Raw genomic sequence first — 18,788 nt, 5'->3', positions numbered from 1 at the left:
TTGGGCAGCCAGAACAATTGAATTGCAACACTTGGTGCCCATTAATTATCGCTGCCCACAAAACAATTGAATCGCACCTTTAGAGTTTGCTTTGGAGACTACCCAACCTATGAGACCATTTTTCATTGGAAAGGCATCCCACAGCAGCTTGACACTCAACTTCAAGTGGAATCAAATCAGTAGTGCAATCAGCTGATTAAGGGCCTGTTTCAGAAATTTACTTAAACCCGATGGTCTGACTATTCAGACCTTGGGGTTTATTCATGTAGAACATAAACTGGCTACCAAAAAATATCACTATATATGGCATCACATCGATGCGATATATAGTGATGTTTTGTAGAAATTCATGTACACTTACCTATCCGGCATCGTCCTCCCGTAAACTGCCCCTCTGCTTTACCTGGAAGCAGTGAGAAGACATATCATATCGGGAATCAGATAGGTCTTCTTCCCACTGCATGTGCCAGCATCTGAGAGCAGCAGGTCACGCCAGACCTGCTGCAAACAATGCCTGTTTACAGGGGGTGGAGCCAATGCCTGGTAGACATCAGGGAAGTATTCAACTTCCTGCTCTTTTCGATTCACTGTACAGATTACCCCTTCCCGAGATTGGGAATCTGTACGCAGCAGAGGAATACAAAGCTGAGCTTTCCATTCTACTATAAATCGCACTCACCATACAAATGCATACATGAAGCGGGGGTGACACCGGAGAAGGAAAACCTTCTTCCCCATAACCCACTGTATGAATTGAGGAAAACAGTGAAAAGCCCTGCTTTCAGCTAAACAGGTCTTTTCTTAAATATAGTCAGGAGTTACCCAAGTCTCTAAGTATTTAAACTGTTCAGTCTACTGCAATATATGCTGAAAAGATCCATTCACTAGAATGGGACAACTCAATGGAAATATGCTGGATTTATTACATTATGTTTTAAGGCCAGAAAAGAGCAGATATGTGTCCTATATTATTTTTTTTAAAAAGCCAAAGGGAGCCTTTCACGTCTGACAAGAATAAGAGCATACAGCGCTATAATAATTACCACATTACCTGATTTGAAGACCTCATACACAGATCAACGCCAATTACTTGTGCTAATTATTCTATAGCAAGTGCTACTACCCAGAACAAACAAGACTGATGTCACAACTCTCGGATGGATTGTGGATGCAAAACGTATGCAGGGAATTGGTTAGACCTATTCCTGAGGTGCGGAGTCTACTGTGCCGGCGTTATTCACCAGGGACCCCCGCAAGAAGGTATGGACTTGGCTGTGTCCGACACACAGGTCGCGGCCTCAGGTTAGGTTTCCCTATACAGGTGCTGATGAAGTTTGAACAGAGTGCAGGAGACTTTAGCGTAGTCGACGAGCTGGGTCAAAACCAAATGGACGAGACGGTACCAGGGAGGAGGCATAAACGGGCCACAGGGAATAGCCGAGGTCAGAACCAGGAGTCAGACAGAATCTGAGTCCCGAACGAAGCCAAGGTCAGAATCGATAATCAGGATATGCATGGAACGCTGGAGTATGGTAATGAGCCTATACTCTGGCACAGGAGTGGTCCCAGAAACTTCCTTTTAAAGGCAGGGCTAGAATAGGCGCCTCCGGTGATGTCATCAAAGAAGTGCACTGGCCCTTTAAACCTTCTTGCAGAGCGGCGCGTGCGGCCCAAGGGGAGCCGCAGCCGCCTGCACACAGCCGCAACAGCGGGAGCCGGAAGCAGCCAGCGCCGGGATCTCCCCACTGCCGTCCGCCGAGGGAAGGAACCGAGAGCCGGAGGAGGCTTTGTCGGCAGCGGGCATCAGGTTCTCCCTGCCCGCTGCTCGCCGGAAAACCAGTGCTGCTGGACCTGGTAAGAGATGACCGGGGTCCGGCACACTGTGACAACTGATCTGTAATCATTGATAGAAACTTTAGTCGCAGGAGGCGAATACAGCAACTATATCCAATAGATAAAACCAGAGTCAAAGCCAAAAAGGTGAAGCATCTCCTACAGATACTGTCACTCTACCAAGTCGAAGGCCTGGTAGCATCCAAGGGCTCTGCCACAGACCCTTCCCCAGCTTTGTGCGACATCTAAAGGTGGGGAAAAGGGCACCTGAAGTTGAAGATACTAATTTTCCTGTTTGTACATTCAGTGATGGCAGAATCCAGCTCCTCCTTTGTAAAGGGCTTCCACCGGGTTTACCAGGAGCCTAGGCAACACAATGTCACTTTAACTTCTATCTGAGTATCTACAGTATGTAGATTAGAGATGAGCAGTTCGGTTCTACTCGGTTACGTTCAGATCTGAAAACAACATCTTATTTTCTATTCGGCTCTCATTTATTTTGTATGGCCAATAAGATAAATCCTAACTTGTGCTAATTTGACAAAAAGAACAGTAATATTATTATAATTTATTTATACAAGTGTTCTGCAGTGCCTTACAAAGTACACAAACAAATAAGTGAACAGTGACTTACAGTACAATAAAATACAATTGGGGACATGGATAATATACATTGCTACATTAGTGACCATAACATCCAAACAAGCAATAGAGCATACGCAATTAAGTGTTAGGTGCCCTAATGGGGAGTTAGGAGTATATGAAAGTAAGAGAAGCACAAGAGGGTAGAGGACCCAGGGCCTAATTCAGACCCACTCGTGAGCGCTCGCAAGCGGGTTGATGGTGCCCTGGTGCGCATGCGCACGATGGCGGGAACTCCGTCATGCGCATGCGCGAAACGTGCATAGCGACAGCCAAGCTGTCACTATGGGTCTCGCACCAAAGGGGGCGTGCTGTCGATGGTGAGGACAGCACGCCCCCTTTGGTGGGCGTGCCGCGGGCGTTGCTGCCCAGACGGAGGCGTTCCCATGGGAACGCCTACCATCTGGGGCCGGCCCCACTGACATCACTAGTGATGTCAGTTGGAGTGCTTTTGGTTCTGATAGAGCCAAAAGCACTCCTGGGTTTGCGGCAGCGAGACCCTACCGCAGGGTCTCGTCGCAAGCCCGATGGTTGCGATGGTCTTGACCATCGCGACCATCTTTTTGGCCGCTCGTATAAGCTGTGGGTGGTCACCCACAGCTATGCTAGCGGCCAGGAGCTGCTCCATTTTTAGGTAGGAGGGCCCTGATTCAGAGCGAGCGCTCTGGTCAGAGCGTCCGGCTCTGAATCAGGCCCCCTGCTAGTAAGAGCTTACATTCTAAAGGGGAGCGGCAGAAAAACAGGCATGACACAGATGGGGTAGACAGGGAGGAAAGAGCATGTAGCATCAAGTTAGGATGATAGTTGGAAGACTTTGATGAAATAGTGGGTCTTGAAAGCACGTTTGAAAGATTGTAGAGAGGTGGGGAGTCTGATGGGGAGAGGGAGAGAGTTCCACAGGTGGGGAGCAGCACGGGCAAAATCTTGGAGGTGGAAGTGGGAGGAAGTAATCAGTTGGCATGAGAGGCTGTGTACATTTGTTTAAGAGGGTGGACAGGAGAGTGAAGGGAGATGAGGTCAGAGATGTAAATAGGAGAGGAAGGGGTGAGCGCTTTGTAAGCGAGTTGAATAATCTTGAAGGGGAAAGGGAGCCAGTTGATGGCTTATAGGAGAGGGGAGGTAGATGAGCCGAGCAGCAGCACTGAGGACAGACTGGAGAGGAGAGAGATGGTAGTCGGGGAGGCCAGATAGGAGGAGGTTACAGTAGTTCAATCTGGAGATGACCAGTAAGTGTATGAGGGTTTAGTAGCATCCTGGGTAAGGGTCTGATTTTGGAAATACTTTTGAGATGGAAACAACAGGACTGTGAGAGGTGCTGGATAGGTGGTTTGAAGGAGAGGGAGGAGTCCAGGATAACTCAGACCCTGCACTTTGGGGCTAGAGGAGATAGTTGTGCCATCAATTGATAAATAGTGGAAAGTGAGGTTATGTGGGGTGAGGAGGTCCACTGGGAGAGACCAAATGAAGATGTGAGGGTAAGGAGTTTAGAGGCAGAGGATTCTGCAGGGATATCAATTGGAATATTGAAATTACCTAGGATAATGGAGGGAAGGTCTGAAGAGAGAAAGTGAGGGAGCCAGGAAGCAAAGTTGTCAAGGTATTTGGAGGGAGGGTCAGGGGAACGATAAATGACAGTTACTCAGAGTTGTACTGGTTGGAAAAGGGGTGTAGCATGAACCGGAAATGTAGAAAATGTAAGGGATGTTTCAGAGGGTTTGAGTTAGTAGGAGTAAATAGGCGATAGAAGGACGCCAACACCACCACCATGGTGACCCCTGGGAAGAGGGATGTGATAAAAGGAGAGGCCCCCAGAGAGAGCTGCAGGAGAAGTGGTGTCAGGGTGAAATCCAGGTTTCAGTATTGCTAGGAGAGTGCAAAGAGTTGGAAATGAAAAGGTCATGGATGAGTACCAGTTTATTACAGACCGATCTGGGATTCCAGAGAGCACAGCATAGAGGGACAGCGTTTGTGGGTGAATGAGATTATTAGAGTAGAACTGAACCGCTCATCTCGAATGTAGATATGGGAAGTTTGATAAGATTGTAAAAAAAAAAATATTGGCTATTTAAGTTCCTGAGATCTGCATAATGCCATCGTCCTCTAAAATGGCTGTAACTGTTCTCTTCCTTAACTCCTCCCAAGCTAAAAAAGTTGTATACCTAACACCCATATAAACTTGAGAGCACAGTAAAGGTGCATAGACACACAACGATTTTTTGAATGATCATCGATAACGATATCGTTCAATCGTTGAAAAAAATCGTTCACTTTCTGAGTTTGAACGATTATCGTTCATGCGTGTTTACATTTGTAGTTCAGTCAGACTGGCCAACTCAACGATTTTCATTAAGTTAATATGCAAAAATCAATTGTAGTTCAAAGAAATTGTTCATTTTGTAAATTAACGATTTTAGTAAACTATTTTCTTTAATTTTTCCCTTGAAAAAAATTAACGAAAATCGTTTACTAAAATCGTTCATTTACAAAATCGTTGTGTGTGTATGTAGCTTTAATGTTTAGAAAAAAGAAGACAATGCTTTGATTAATCAAATAGCCAGACCATTCTCTTTGAGCAGAGCTTAAGTATTAACCAGCATCCCCTCAACTCATGGAAATATAAAAGTACTCAAGGTCACGACACTGCCTTTTTTTCTGTTTGTTTTTATCTGGGCAGTTCAATTAATAGATGTCCCTCTGAAGTGTGCGCTTTGATACCTTGATATAGCTACATTGTCCCCAAAGTAACCTTCCCAATAATTGATTAAATTAGAGCCCTGGAGCCCAAAAACTGGAGCCCTTGTCAACCAACTGGTCCATAAAGGCCAAAATCCATCATACTGTACTCTGGGCCTGATTCAGAGGCTCTCGCAAAAAGCGAGCGCTCGCTCTGAATCAGGGCGGGCGCTGGTTTTTTTTAGTAGCAGCCTCCTGGCCGCTCGCATAGCTGTGGGCCACCATCGACCTGCTTGCGAGCGGGTCTGAATCGGGCCCTTTGTGTTTTACTACTTAACTGACAAATTTTTACCAATTTAGTCAGAAATTGTTGCGTTTTTTATGTAATATAGTTTAAAAGGTATTTTTAAAAATCTATTTAAATATTTTAAAAAAATGTGTAGGAGGTGTCTCGCAACACCCCCGTGTCCATAGACCCCCATTATAAAATCACTTTCCACCCCCCTCCTCCCCCATGACTAGTGTATTTTTTATTATTAATTTTTGTTCCCCTCCCTTCCAGATTTTTACCTCTCCTTACCACCCTCCATACTACCCCCCCCTTTCCCTGCACCCACATGCAGAGTGCAGTGGATTCTTTATCATAGGGATGGCCATCGGTGGGTTAACTATCGATGTTTAACATCGATGGTGTGAAACAATAATGAAACCCTCATTGGCCATACCTACTTTAATGATCAGTCCTCCCCCTGCTGATGCAAGCATCCCCGGCAGTTGCTGCTCTCTGCAGCTGGAAGGTATATGCATTTTGAGGCCAGCACTGACTTCCGGCGGCTCGGCTCGCTGGAGCCGCCGTAGTGTAAACGGGGGAAGGAGGGGGGGGGCGGCACTAGCTTAACCGACAGCTGCTGCTGCTGCTCCCTTTCTGGAGCCACTGGGGTATGCATAGGAAGGGGGGCCACGCAAGGTTCACCGGCGGCTGCTGCTCTCTGCAGCCACTGGATAAATGCAGAAGAAAGGCAGCCCTGGCTTCTCCGGCGGCTCTGATCCATGAAACTGTTGGAGTATACACGCAGGGGTAGGGCGCCGCTAGCTTCCCCTGCGGCTGCTACTCTGTGGAGCTGCCAGGTTGTTCACAGTGGGAGAAGGGAACGCTGGCTTCCCCAGCATCTGCTCTTCTCTGCAGCCGCCGGGAAGGGGGTGACACGACCAGGGTTTCCCAGCATAGGGGACGACTGGTATTACCTGTGAGTGCGCTGTGGCGTGGCCCTTCCGGCGGAGGGGCTGGTGTCTGGCGCCGGACATTGGCTGTGCGAAGTGTTCCACGGGCACTGTAATTCTGGCCGGGGTAAGCCTGGTGGTGTTTCCATTCCACTCTGGTATGGGCGCCGCCATCTTGCCTCTGGTCATGTGACTTAGCTGCTATAGTCCTGGCATGTCACATGCTCTCTCTGACCTATCACGTTTCTGCACTGGGTACTTAAGGGAGTTCAGAGCTTCCCATAGTTGCCAGTGCAACGTGTTTCACAGCGTATGCTGTGAGAGAGTGCCTGTGCTCCAGTAAACCTGTCTGTTTGAGTACTCACCTGTGCTCCTGCTGGACCCCAGCTTCCAAGTAGCCTGCACCGCTATGCCTGCTCCCAGTCTCCTGCTGGAAGCATCCTGCACCTTCTACTTACCCTTTCCCTGCCAAAGGACCTGTGTGTACAATTAACCCTGAACCTACACTGCCTCCTTTACCTAGCTCTCTCATTCTCCACTGAGCCATCTCAGGACCTCATTCAGACCCGGACGCTATGCTGCGCTCGCTCGCATTGAGCGATTTTTCGCAATCTGCGCATGCGTATTCGCAATGCCCGTGCGAGAACCAGTCAGTGCGATGGGAAAGTGCTCGCCCGTAGCCCGCATTCGGGCCGCTACTTTGAGTGACAGATTGCGCCGTTTGTGGGTGGTAACAGGGGAAGGTGCTTGTGAACAGGGGAGTGTTTGTGCGAATGCAGGCGTGTCTGACCGTCAGAACAGCGTTTAATGGGCGTGCATAATTAGCAAAGTAGCGTCATTGCACACGTGACTTGGTTGTATTTTAGCTAGAACTGCTCGCAGTGCTTGGGGTAGCTTAGGTCAATCAAAAGCGCTGCGAGCAGCTCCGATGGCCCTCGATATTCACGATTAATCAGACACTTCCCGGAGATGACTTGTGCTGCGAGTGACAGGTGGGAGGTTTTATAGTCCAGCGTGCGCTAACTGCCGTCGCTCACTAAGACATAGAGGGCGTCCTTACAGCGCAAAGAGTGAGCGCTTGATTTGCTAACCCGGACCCTTTTTGCAAGCGAGCAGCTCTGAATGAGGTCCTCAGTTCAATTCATCAGCTGCTGCTAATCCAATTACTCTATACCTCTCTGGATTTCATCTCACCAGTCTCATCAGTAACTGCTTTCCTGTCTGCAGCCTTGCAGTGACCCTTTTGGATTACAAAAACTTTTTATTAGTTCTGCCACTAACCGGACATTGTTTATTATTACTTCACTACAGTTTATAATCATCACCATCTTCTTAATATTCTGGACTTTATTTTATCCATGTACAGGTCTGCAATTGCACCCATTAAAACACCCACTTTTCAATTTAAATCTGTTCAGGTGTCTGCTCCTATTACCACCCCAGGTCCACAACAAATTCAGGGCCTGATTCCGACCCGCTCGCAAGCGGGTCGATGGTATGCCAGTGCGCAAGCTCGAGCCCTGGAGCGAGCGCAAAAAGCACTCGCTCCGTGGCTCACTACAAAAGGGGTGGCTGTTGATGTTGATCGACAGCTCGCCCAGTTTTGTAGGCGTGGTGGGGGGGTGGCTTCACAAACGGAGGCGTTCCCAAGCGAACGCTTGCCATTTGTGGGTGGCCCCACTGACATCACCAGTTATGTCAGTGGGAGAGCTTCCGGCTCTATTAGAGCCGGAAGCTCTCTGGGGCTTGCGGCAACGTGACCCTACTGCAAGGGTCTCGTCGCAAGCCCGATGGTCGCGATGGTCTTGACCATCGCGACCATTATCCTGGCCGCTCGCAATAGCTATGGGTGGTCACCCACAGTTATGCGAGCGGCCAGGAGGCCGCACAAAAAAGAAAAGCCCTGATTCAGAGCGAGCGCTCTTTCAGAGCGTCAGTCTCTGAATCAGGCCCTCAGATCCTAACGGGGATGTCGCCAGGCTGCCCGGTCACTGCTGGTCAAAATGATCGGGACACACTAGGGGTGGAGAAGCAGGTGCAGAATGGCCAGGAGGTTCCGCTAAGGAAAATTATCTTCACACAGCCGCCCAGTGGGCATTTCTGACTGGTCACATCAGATGCGATCATGCGACCATGTCAGGGAAAGCGCAGCCTGGTGTGGTCGCATCTGATGTGAACATGCCAGGTAAGTGGTTAAAAGAGTTCCTATATAAAAATACTTAAAAGACAAGGACGTCCGACGGCAGACACACAGGGCTTATGGGCTTATGCATAAAAAATACACCTAGAAATAAGCATAAAATAGTTTAAGTGAATAGATGAGACATATTTTTGGACCATAAGAGGAACTGTTATATGCCAAATATTTCTGCACTAAAAACCAGCAGTGCTAGCAATTAGAAGATGGCATCCATTAAAATCCTTCTTCACTGGCACTGCACAATAGCGCTCTACTCCTACCTTTCCCCTGATATAAAAGTCCTATGGTCTCACTACACCCGACTGAATGTCATTGCTCTTCCTGACTATGCAACTAAGTGGCTGCTGCTGAATGTAGAAAAAAATTGAATAAGAAGGTAGTGAGCTGGGAGCTATTGTGCAGCCCCGGCAAAGTGCCATTCTCTTTGATGGCATGTCACTTATTACTGATGGCAGTGGCTACTATAAAAAATACTGTATACATGATACATTTACAGCTTATGTTAACTAGCAAATGCTTCTTTTGTGGAGTAAGTTAATGTAGATGCTATTTCCAAAGGCATATTGTGTAATTTATGTTAATAATAATCATCACTTCAGTGGGAAATATTATATAACTAAGACTGCAGAAATAAAAAATTGATAGTTTTGTTCTGGAGCATTGCAATGTAACAGTATATAAATTTTACTGCCGTGAGGATATTTCTTTCGTATCTAAAAATATCACAAGTTCAACCCCTTGAAACACCATCAGACTAAAACATTGAAGGAAACATTATTGTTACCATGGCAAAGCTGCAATTTACAGGTACTTCAGAAATTAATACAATTATTTGCTAATAGCACAATAATGTTTTAACATAGCTCTGTTTTACAGTTGTATTTGCACAACCGTTGAGTCATATTTAATCTTTTAACAATTATTATTTTAAACTGTCAACCCTACAATTATTGGTTAATTTGTTCAATGTGGAATTTATATGTTGACAGCAGATGTATAATTAATATTGGTTGTTTTTGATACTTATTGCTCAACATAATATTCATATTATATCAATTCAAGTTGATTTAGATCTATTTAAATAATATGGAAGCCCTCCTTCAGTTTTATAGTATTGTCTTATAAGTGCTTTGCCTTGCATTTACCTTCCATTGCTGATTCATCTCCACTTTGTTTTTCATCCTGTGCAACCACATCCTGTACATTTTACATTGTGTCCTCTTGTAACATATATTCTGGCAGACCTAAGATTTTAGATGATGCTTTTATTTAAAGATATGCTTTCAAAACCTCTATAGTGTGAGTTCATAGTGCAGGGAGGTGTCTGTGAGGGGGCAAGCAAGGACAGTAACACAAGATTGCAGTAATGGCAGAGTACTTGGTGCCCAAAGGATAAGGATCACACTATGCCAGAAGTACCAGGAATACAAGGGGTACATAACTAAAGTGCGAGTTTACAAAAGTGGAGATGTTACCCAGAGCAACCAAACAAATTCCAGCTATAATTTTCTACAAAATGCTAAATAAATGATAAGTAGAATCTGATTGCTTTTTATGGGTAACATCTCCACTTTTGTAAACACGCACTTTAGTAACATACCCCAAGTAGTTCAGCATTAGCGGGTATTAGAATGAGGAGTTGCAGGATTACAAGATGCCAGAAGTAATAGGAGTACCAGGAAGCCATGCATGCTAGGAGTACAGGCAACCAGGTTGCTAGAATTACTAGGAGAGCCTGGAGGACAGTGTGCCAGAATTCCTAAGAGTGTCAAGAGTACAATCGGTTTAGGATGCCTGATCTCAGACAGGAGCTCAAACATAAAGTTAAATTAGTTAGCTTAATCATCTGACCCAGAGTGGAGCATTAGTTAAACCTAGATAAGGGATGTAGTCACTATATCGGCTGTCAGAATGCCGATGCTCGGAATCCCGACACCAGTCAGAATCCTGGTGCCAGCATCCCGACGGTAAGTAGTAGGGTTAGGCACTAGGGGGGGAGGGTTAGGTTTAGGATGTGGGGAGGATTAGGGGTAGGGCTAGGATACTTACCAGGTGTCTGTATCCTAACCTATCAGACCATGTCGGGATTCTGACCGACGGAATCCCGTACCCAACCCCTAAATAGTCCAAGCAACCGGTGCTGCCATAATGGGGAAGAGACATGTCTGGGGGCCCAGCAGGTAAGGGGGGCACTGCTCAGCCCAAAAACACATGCACCATCTCCCTGCCTGGATTCGATATAAAGCGCAGCCCCTGCAGCACTGAGACCCTGCCTAGCATGATGGCATCACACATTCACAGAGGGAGAAGGTGGCTACATGGTACTGGGATTTGCGGGTGCTTCACGTATGGCTGGGACAGTAACAGTGATCTGATTTTTTTCCTTGTCTATGGTAACAATATAACTACTTTGGTGTTAGACCATGTATTGTGTGGACCCCCGTATCACTGAGCTGCGAGTACTTTGGGACGTGTGTAGGGTACACATTGGCTTGTCGCTACTTGGTGTATCTAAATCTACTAATGAGGCGAGATACAGGGGATACTGTCTAAACTCTCCTCCCAAGAAGAAATGGGCCTGGGATAAGTTAATTGTCATGTCTGGCCCTTCTGTAGCATTCGTTTTATGTTGTGGTGCTAAAAGTAAAATGTATAGTAAGCCTTATAAAAATATTTAGAAGCCTTATAAAGATAAAGGGAATTAAGCTTAGGGCTGTATATTCTGAATGAAATTTGTGGCTCTAAACCTCAGTCATTATGCCCCTATATATTTAACTAAAGCAACTTGCCCTTCATTACCATCTGCCAGACTATGGGCCTGATGAAGAGTGATACGCAAGCATAATGTTTTACGCACAACTCCGATGGTGCATGTGCCGGATCTACAGTGCGCATCTGCTGTGTCAGGGAAGCCGCAGCCTGATTGACAGACTATGGCCATTTGGAGGCGGCGCGGGCGTGGTGATGGGAAGTGAATTACAAAACGAGGGCATCTGCACCGACTTATAGGCGTGTTGAGGCCAGTTTCTGCATCCTCCTGATGCAGATTAACTGGCCTCTGCAGTATGGATTCCCCGGCCATCATGAGTAACCCGAGGGTTACTCAGATGACAGATGTTCATGCAGAGGGATCCGATGCTGCATCTTTTTGGCATTAGCATAATTTCGCAAAGGCATCTGCCAAATACGCAACTGTTGTTCTAATAAAGTACAGCTCTGAATCATGTACATTAAATTGCAAATTACAGGATTTTGTCCTCTTCTGTCTGGAAAGCTGCCCCTAGTGATACTGGTCTGATTTTCTCTGCACTTTTTGCTTCCAGTATTTTTTCTCCCTTTTTTCCCTCTATCCTACAGCCTTTTAAATGCATCTGTGAAATCTCTTGCATTGTGTTTTCAGTACATAACTAGTTTGTAGTAGGGATTGACTGCAAACACAGCACAATTCATGGAATGTATAACCTGCAAGCGATAAATGAAGCTAAATAGCCGATAAATCTACTGCTAGACAATATAATAATACACCTGAATATCAACAAGGTGAGCTTTCAGGGGAAGTTTCCACACTATGTTATAACGCGTCTAAGATAATAAACTTATACCAACAGAGATCGAGTGCAGTTCTGCCGAGTATACTGTAAATTTAAATAACTGAACTCTGATACATGCATACAAAAACTAACTGCACAATATATTAAAAACTGAACAGTGCAATATAGCAGGGACTCATGACATCCCAATACGAGATCAATATTGAATGCCAGCTATTAAATAGCCATTGTGCTCAATTTCAAACATTGATATAACAGAGACATCCAATCTACTGTGAAACACCATATGAAAAACCTGAATATCAACGTAGGGTACAGCATACATGCCTACCCTCCCGGTTTTCGCGGGAGGCTCCCGATTTTTCGGGTAACCCCCCGCACCCCCGGAAGGGTAGGCATTTCTCCCGCATTCTGTCCACTTCCTAGTGAAGTGGGCAGAATTAGGAGAATACCCGCGGCAATCGCGGGTCTCCGTGAAGGGGGCGGGGCTTAAGCTGTGATTCTGCATGAATCACAGCATTTGGCCCCGCCCCCTATGTAAATTGTGCCCAATCGCGGCAATTTTACTGCGAGGGGGTGGGGCTTAATGACGCGAATCGTCAAGCCCCGCCCCGTCTGCCCCCTGCTGAATCTCTTACCCGGGCTTCTCCCGGGAAGAGAATGTTAAAGGTAGGCAACCCTGGAGTACAGGCTGCAGGCCTGTTACAGGGCTGCATAGATTTTTATTGCAAAGTGTTTTTTTTTTCTAAGTGGTATTACATGCACAGCATAATTTAAAGACTTAGGGGTCTATTTACTAAACAGTGTTAGGAGACAGAGTGAAAAGTGATAAGGTGTCAGCCAATCAGATCCCAACTGTCATTTTTCAAACACAGCCTGTGAGATGGCAGTTAAGAACTGATTGGCTGGCACCTTATCACTTTTCACTCTGTCTCCTAACACTGCTTAGTAAATAGACCCCTTAGACAGGAGTTATACAGGAGGAACAAAGGAGGACAACAGTTAAAAAGAACTCTTTACAACCTTGAAACAATTTAAAAGGATCTTCTGAGCTTTTGGATACCCTGCAATTCAGCCACCAGCTTTCTTTATAATCTGGACACACCTATATCCAACACCCTGCTTCAGCATTGCAAGAAACTACCAGTTAGTTTGCTGCAATTTTAATTTTTGTATGTATGTTTAAATCATTCCTGTACCACTGTCAATTTATCTCTATACCACTGTAGTATATACCATTGTTTAACGCCTAAACATCTTTAAGAATATTTTATCTTAAATTTAAAGTACTGCAACTTTAACAGCTCCAAACTAATTTTTTTTATCAGATACTATTGTAGTTGTGCCTTTACATCTACTAGCACTGTTGTTACTTTTATCTGATTTTTAGACATTTTAACTGTATTGTTCCTGTATCTTACTCTTATCACTATTATTGCTGCTCTCTCCTTCCCAATTCCCTCATCTACACTATGGGGTAAATTTACTAAGATTCGAGTTTGGTCGAGATGATAATCTCGGGTGAGTTTAGGCATGTTTTTCATCTCGCAAATTTACTAAAGACAAACTCGGGTGGGTTTGGGAGAGCGTTCCTTAAATAAGATTGCAAACTCGAATCTTCTCACCATCGGGCAAACTCTGAAGTACTTTCATGAAAAAGATGCAGTTTGAAAATTTACTAACATTTGAGATTTCATTCTCGGGTGAGATTAGAGCAAACTTGCAGAAAAATTGAAGTGTCAAACACTCAACCTCCTGAGCTGCGAGTTTGCCAGAAACATACACAGATCATTGTGATTTGTGTATGTTTCTGCATTTGTAGTTAATGTATAGTGTTTTTATGGCCAAAGCATTCTCACCCAAAGCTGGTCAGGCCAAACCGGGGATCTCAGGGGAGGTGGGGACCCCCACAAGAAGGGGTACCCCCTCTCCCGAAACCCCAGGCTTGGTCAGTGCACGGACCGGACTCCATTCCTGTAACCCTGTTATCGTATGTATACCAGCTACCTAACCACCGTGTCAGTGCGGCTGCTTAGACTCACATTCATGTTTTAAACAGTGTGTGCAATCGTAATAGTGTGATCTTCCCGCAGCCTGATTTTTTTCTGTTTTTTTGGATCAGGTGTTTGGCCTCCGCATTTTGTGGAGGTTATGTATTGGTACAATATCTTACCTACTGCTATCTTTTATTAACCCCATGTGTTTCTGTCTGTTTGACATGTAGATTGAGGGTGACACCCTCGTTCTTCTACCCGCATATAATCTTTGTTACACAAACCAAAATATACATAGGTCTGACGTTAGGAGGGCTTAATGCCCATGTTTAGTATTTTTCCTAACAATCCTGCTTTATGAGAGACTATATGGAACGATGTACCGATGTTAGTTTATATTATTATGCTGTGATACTTAAAAGCATACATAAACTTTACATGTGCATAAGAATGAGACCTTCTACTTTACGACATCTATGCTTGTAATTTAGGTGGTGCTGGTATATTTTTTCTCAAGGTGAAGTGATATTATCTTTCCACCTGTAACTGTGTAACATATGTAACAGCTGAGAGCTAGCGCTATTGGTGTGTGCCTTCGTTCTTTACTACAGTTGATGGAGTTATTCGGAGATTATTTGCTATATTAATTTATCAGATAGACTAGCATGTGCTGTGTAATTATGTCCTGCAAACGAGTGCAGTAGATAACATTTACCTAATGTTTTTGCAGAGATCATTCTTTACATAACAAAACAGCCAATATAAAGGTCTGTCTATACGGTCGTCACGGATCTCACCTTTACAAGATCAATAGATCAACCCACAAAGCATATAGGGGGGGTGATTGCACTTGATCCTTACTGTGACCTTCACGTGTTACCACAGCGGAAAGGTCACAGAAAAAAACCTTCTTAAGTCCGTTGTAATACGGTCAGATATACATTAGCGGATAGCACTTTGTAAACCTAATGAGGCTTTATTTTTGTTGCACCATATAGAAATTAAGACATGGTATGGAACCGTGCACAAATGTACGAATATTAGATTATACATATGTGATATTGTGCTCAAGCATACAACGGCTATGAATTTATCTGTGATACAATTAAAGTACGCTTGTGCAATACTTTCTTTTGAAGTTGTAATTTTATTTGAACAAAGCGGACTCCTCATGCGAGATAGTCCTACGTGTATACCAGGGCATCCAGGCTCTCCCAAATCCGAACATGCCTACAGCCACACCGTACTGGATATGCCCAATCTCGTCTGATCTTGGAAGCTATACAGTATTGGACCTGGTCAGTACTTGGATGGGTGACCACCTGGGAATACCAGGTGCTGTAGGTAGGTCATACAAGAGGTGGATTGGGACGAAGTGTTAACACCGCATAGTGTTCATATGATAACACTTCAGAGTTTGTTAAATCCAGGGTTACTATGGGAATCATTAGCCTACATATGTGTTATATATGAATATGACGCTCAGAAATCTATTATTTATATCGTAGGAGTTGATTACCCAGAGTAATTTTTAAATATTTTCGCCACATTTATTTAAATTAAATTAGCAAGGAGATCTGTATAATTTTAAGGATCATTATTAAAGGTTATATTTTATATATTGTGAGTTAAGAGTGCCCCAGCTACAAGCCCTTCTTGTTTTTTTTCCTTGGTACCATCCCTTTTCTCCAAGTTACTTCTCCTCTTCTCCACCCACACCACACTAAACCTCCACCTTGCCCACCACCTGCTGTCACACTTCCTCATTTTGAAGCCCACACTATCCTTATCCCCCTACTATAAAACAATCTCAACCCCACACTACAGCCACCCTAACAATCTCCTTCTTTCTCCTCCTAACTCTGGCCCTGATTCAGAGCCGGACGCTCTGACCAGAGCGCTCGCTCTGAATCAGGGCCGTCCTATTTAAATTTGGAGCGGCCTTTTGGATGCTCGCATAGCTGTGGGTTACCCATCGCGACCATCGGGCTTGCGACGAGACCCTGCGGTAGGGTCTCGCTGCCGCAAGCCCTGGAGTAATTTTTGGCTCTATCAGAGCCAAAATCACTCCCACTGACATCACTAGTGATGTCAGTGGGGCCGGCCCCAGACGGTAGGCGAACGGGTCTGAATGAGACCCTCTGTCCCTCTCTCCTGTGTCCTCTGGAAATCCAGTTCCGTCTATAATCAACTGGTACACATCTATGACCGCTTCATCTCCAGCTCCTTGAATCTCCTAGCCATTACTAAATCCTGAATTTACCCATCTGATACCACTTCTGCAGTTATCTCCTTTGAGGGCCTCACATTCTTTCATACTCACTGGCCTGGAGGTTGCCACAGTGTTGGGGTACTTCTATCGTCTGGTCACTCCCACCATCTCTTACCTTCTAAACTCTCCATTTCATTCTTTCCATTCAGTGACATTCGCTTCTTCCAACTTCTTTGAGTAGCTGCCTTTTTTCGCCCCCCCTGGCCTTAGCTCAAAATTCCTTGATAACTTTGCTTCCTGGCTCCTAATCTTCAAATGCCCTCCCCTTTCTTCCTCAAAGCTTTCCAGCGCTCATCCTAACCCACTACTCCATGTTCCTTCCTCACAAGCCAGCCCATCTGTGTCACCCCTGTATGTTTGCTCCTCCCCTTTAGAATGTAAGCTCTCATGAGCAGGGCCCTCTTCCCTTACATGCCTCTCCTTCCCTTACTTATATTTTAACTTACAACAGCACCTAACACTTGGTTGCTGGCACCCTGCTGCTTATTTAGGTGTTATGCAACAATGATTATAAATCATGTATTTGTCCTGCATTGTTTTACTGTGAATAACTGCTTTTCTTGTGTGCTCATTTGTGTATGTACTTTGTAATCCTTGTGGCACCATATAAATAAAGGATAATAATAATAAATAACAACAACAGGGTGTGCTGTCAGGGGATACTCTTATAATATACTTACATGTTCCTGGGACAATAATCACATACTAACCGAGATCGAGTGCACATAACAACCATGGATTCTTGCAAACAAAATAGCATCATATAACAGGGACATATCATACCTTGTTACAAGATTAGCACAAAATATCAGTTTACCACAGCTAGTGTGTTAAAAGAGAAAAAAAAGACAGCCTCACATTAGCTTAACGTAACCAGTGTAACAAGTTTTACACTGGTAAAAGTGAATTTTTCGACTGCCTAAACTATGTATCTATTTGTGTCTAAACAAGTAATTATTTTTTAGAAAGTGTAACTATTGTATTGAATGTAAACAAACAGTATTGTCCAGAGCTTGAGAACACAGAAAATGACTATACAATTAATTTCTCTTTATAGTGTGACTGAATATATATATATATATATATATATGTGTATGTTAATTTGCATATTTCCAATATAAAGATTGTTTGAATATAAGAGACAGACACAGTGGATTTCTTTTTTTTATAAATCCACATATTTTTCTAACTTTATTTACTTCTCTCTTTAATTTTTTTTAATATATTTTCACCAAAGACCCATGACTTTGGGTATGATATCCTTCTTTTTGAACAATTAAAGGTTATGTTTTAAGATATGTAATACAACATACAATACATTGGCAGAATACCACTTTGATAACCCCTGGAGTGCACCAAGTACTGTATATCTCATTATTTTTTCTTCTTTATAATATTACCTGTGGTTGTGTTGTTGCCAGAAGGAGGAAATGGATCAGCAGATTTATTCCTGCTCTCCTTATGCACATCTACACTGAAGGGCATGGCTGCATCATAGTGGCCGTGTTTACATCCCAATTGAAAATGGTCACATGAAAACTTATTTTTATGGAAATAGCTTCCAATATACCAAAGTTGTGAGATATGCCTTAGGGCAGAGATTCCCAAACGCGGTACTCAAGGCTCCCCAACAGTTCAGGTTTTAGTGATATCCATGGTTCAGCACAGGTGACTTAATTAGTACCTCAGTCAATTTGATTTAACTACCTGTTCTCAACCATGGATATCTCTAAAACCTGAACCGTTGGGGAGCCTTGAGTGCCGTGATTGGGAACCTCTGCCTTAGGTAGTAGAGCTGGGGAGAGGTGGTGGGACTGGCCTCCTCACAGGAGACATACGGCCTGCACTCCCCAGTGGTAATGAATTAATGGGACCAGATCCGTTTAAGACTGGGCATTATGAACTTAACGTCAGAAGCATAGCTCAGGGCCGCTGAGGATTATGGGCCATTTTAAAGCCAAGATAAAGGCTGAGAAGTGAATTATTTCAAGTGCTCAGCGTTTCCTGCAACACTATGTACGACATTGTGATCTGTATAAAGACTATGGATTACAAGGGTGCCGGGCCAGAGTGTCATCATAAGCCCAAAACTAGTTACTTTTTCTAAGGTGGTTTTCAGCAGAAACAGCAGCTAAAAGACACACATAGGAGTACTCAATATGGGTGCGATAACATCGTTTTTTGTGTTAATATCGCACTTTTTAACTTTTTTGCGTTAATATCACTGGTTTTAGTTTTACACCGTATTCAATTTCAAAGACTTATCGCAGTTTTGAAAAGTCTTTGATAAAAAACGGTGATAACTTTTCACCATTGAATAGGTGTCGAAAAAAAGTGCAGAATTGGGGTTTTAGGGGTGCAGGCTTAAAAAAAATAGCCTGCACCCCTGAGATTGACATTTA

The 18,788-nt window shown here is 44.3% G+C and overlaps 1 protein-coding gene and 1 pseudogene across 1 annotated transcript in view; both read left to right on the top strand.

The window, feature by feature from the left end:
* The window catches only part of ZNF277 (zinc finger protein 277), a 105,709-nt gene that overhangs the window by 38,919 nt on the left and 48,002 nt on the right, over positions 1-18,788 (top strand). The gene's annotated exons all lie outside the window — the stretch shown is intronic.
* Positions 15,343-15,461, top strand: LOC148538037 (5S ribosomal RNA; annotated as a pseudogene).

The sequence above is a fragment of the Taudactylus pleione genome, unplaced genomic scaffold (genome assembly GCF_031769625.1).
Source record: "Taudactylus pleione unplaced genomic scaffold, aTauple2 ptg000041l, whole genome shotgun sequence".
Classification (NCBI taxonomy): domain Eukaryota; kingdom Metazoa; phylum Chordata; class Amphibia; order Anura; family Myobatrachidae; genus Taudactylus; species Taudactylus pleione.
The sequence above is the reverse complement of the archived record's forward strand: the minus strand, read 5'-3'. Positions and strand labels throughout refer to the sequence as shown.